Below are 2,413 nucleotides of genomic sequence, written 5' to 3'. Positions count from 1 at the left end.
CCTGGCTATTTTGTATCTTCTCTCATGCATATCCTGAAAGTACTTGTTCTAACATTCTGACAGAGAACAGCCAGCAGTGTTTATGTGTCTTGTAGACAGAATGTCCAATAAATTCATGCATCCTGTGCTACTCAGAACTGGTTTGCAGTTCATTTTCATGCTAGCTCCAGCCTAGTGGATTTAGCATACTGTGCCCATTGTTGGATGTAAGATTTCAAATAGGTTAATGCCATCTATGGAGGGGATAATCACAAGAGCCTGCAATATCAGAATGTTACAGTAAACTCACACTTGAAAGTGTCTCTTTCCTCCTCACTTGAAAAGTAACTTTGGAAAGTACTTGAAAGTAACTTTGCCATTAGCTTGCACTTCAATTGCTTCATATTACACATGTGGAAAACCAGTAGTGCTGAAGAGGGGCAATCTGTTCATAAAACATAGCTCAAAAGCTGAAAAACTGTTGATTTCTTACCATTCATTCTTCTTGTTTCTTTGAAAATAAAAGAAGATGACAAAACGTTTTTCTCTGTATCTTTCACGTTGGGAAATTTGTCATCATAAAATACATTTTTAAGGTGACAGAGATATTTCATTTGGGTTTTGTGGTTGTTTTTTATTCAAATATGCATCAAATTGGAATGTGGGGTATGGGTGGTAAGCATGCACAGTAGGAGCTTTTCCTACCAGTGGAATATCTTCATATTTGCTGATTTACTCACTTTAGGTTGGTCACATATGGGAAAATGTCATTTCTGTGCTAGTTTATCTGTGATGTAATGGTAACGTTTGAAACAGCAAAGATTGAGAGTGGTTCTAATAATCTTAAAATATCCCTGTTGACTACATTTTGCAAGCTGAATAAATGGATTTTTTTGTTGTTTCCGAGTGCTTCATTATACTTGAACCAGGGCAATGTAGCTAAAAAGGCAAAGACATTTATACTTCATTTATTCTTCTTGCTCAAATGATTGTAGAAAACTGACTGCAAAAACGCATTCACAGTTTTTATTTTTTCTAGGTAAAAATAGTAATGTGTTTGCACTAGAAATTATTTTACTTTTTGGAGTATCTGTACTGAACTGTGTGAAATCAGAAGTTTGAGTTGGTTTCTTTTGGTTTATCGGTTTGTGTTGGGGAGGGTTTGGAAACATTTGTACTTTAACAGGTAATGTTTCTGCTTAGTGCCATGCATGAATGACTTTCCTTTCACGGTATGAAAGCGGCAGGAGGATTGAAAGCCAACAGCCAGCCCCCAGGTGTCAGATGTATTAAGCATATATAAATATTAAAAAAATGAACTTTTATAATCGTGCTGGTTTAGAGGTGTGAAGCTAAGTCTTGGACTCTTATGACACTTGTGGCAGTTCAGCTGTCACAGTAGGACACGAAATGAACGACACGGACACAGAGAGAGAGAGAGAGCGAGTTTAATTTTTGCTCTGCTGTTTATACATTTCTGACACTAGCTGTGCATTGGAGGACGGGGTTAGCACCTCCTCAAGCACACTGGTCAAAGCACCAGTCCATCAGCTTCTCTCTTCCTCCAGAGAGGAATGCAAAACAGAATAACATGCACTTTTGTTTATATGAAAAACTGTGAGAACTCCGACTCCAAAAATGCAAACTTCAGAAGGCTAAGAAGAACTTCAGAAGAATAGGGCGCCATTCAGCCTTTCTGCTTCTGAAATTATCAGAATGAAATGATAAATACACTATTTAAAACTTCAGTCGTGCTATGAGGTGGCTGGGTTTACCTGTGGAGAGAAACACCTCCACTACTGCACCTTCAGAGCTCCTCCGTTAATGCTTTTTATACAAAATCTGTTTCCAGATTGAAAAGTTTACTTTATTCTGTGCTGTTTACTACGATGGAAAAAAAATAAAAATAAAATGCAAACCTTTTTTCCCCGAGAACTGGTCGGAGCAGTGGCGTGTGCTGTTTCAGACGCAGCAAAAGCTCGGCCTTGCGAGGCGAGCGGTGCAGCCCGGGGTCAGTTTTGGCCACCCCGATACCTCCAGCCCGCGTTCCTCGGTGCCGGTGCTTTGTGCCCCGTTACGGTTCCTGCCCGTTCGCTCCCAGGCGTTCCTCGGTACTCTCTGTTTTATTCCCCGTTACGTTTTCCGCCCGTTCTCTCCCAGGCGTTCCTCGGTACTCTCTGTTTTATTCCCCGTTACGTTTTCCGCCCGTTCGCTCCCAGGCGTTCCTCAGTACTCTCTGTTTTATTCCCCGTTACGTTTTCCGCCCGTTCTCTCCCAGGCGTTCCTCGGTGCCCGTGTTTTATTCCCCGTTACGGTTCGTGCCCGTTCTCTCCCAGGCGTTCCTCGGTACTCGCTGTTTTATTCCCCGTTACGTTTTCCGCTCGCTCCCGCCGTTCCTGAGGGCGGCCCCGCCCCGCGCGGGTGCGGCGCGCAG

At 42.5% G+C, this 2,413-nt stretch overlaps 1 long non-coding RNA gene across 1 annotated transcript; it reads right to left on the bottom strand.

The window, feature by feature from the left end:
• Nucleotides 1–1,134: 1,134 nt before the first annotated feature.
• Nucleotides 1,135–2,375, bottom strand: LOC134554948 (uncharacterized). Its single transcript, XR_010081350.1, has 2 exons — nt 1,899–2,375; nt 1,135–1,681 (listed from the first exon to the last, which is right to left on the bottom strand). It is a non-coding gene; the product is annotated as an uncharacterized LOC134554948 (long non-coding RNA).
• Between the last annotated feature and the right edge of the window lie 38 nt (nt 2,376–2,413).

This window comes from Prinia subflava, chromosome 9, assembly GCF_021018805.1.
Source record: "Prinia subflava isolate CZ2003 ecotype Zambia chromosome 9, Cam_Psub_1.2, whole genome shotgun sequence".
Classification (NCBI taxonomy): Eukaryota; Metazoa; Chordata; class Aves; order Passeriformes; family Cisticolidae; genus Prinia; species Prinia subflava.
This window is presented reverse-complemented; position numbering and strand designations above follow the sequence as displayed.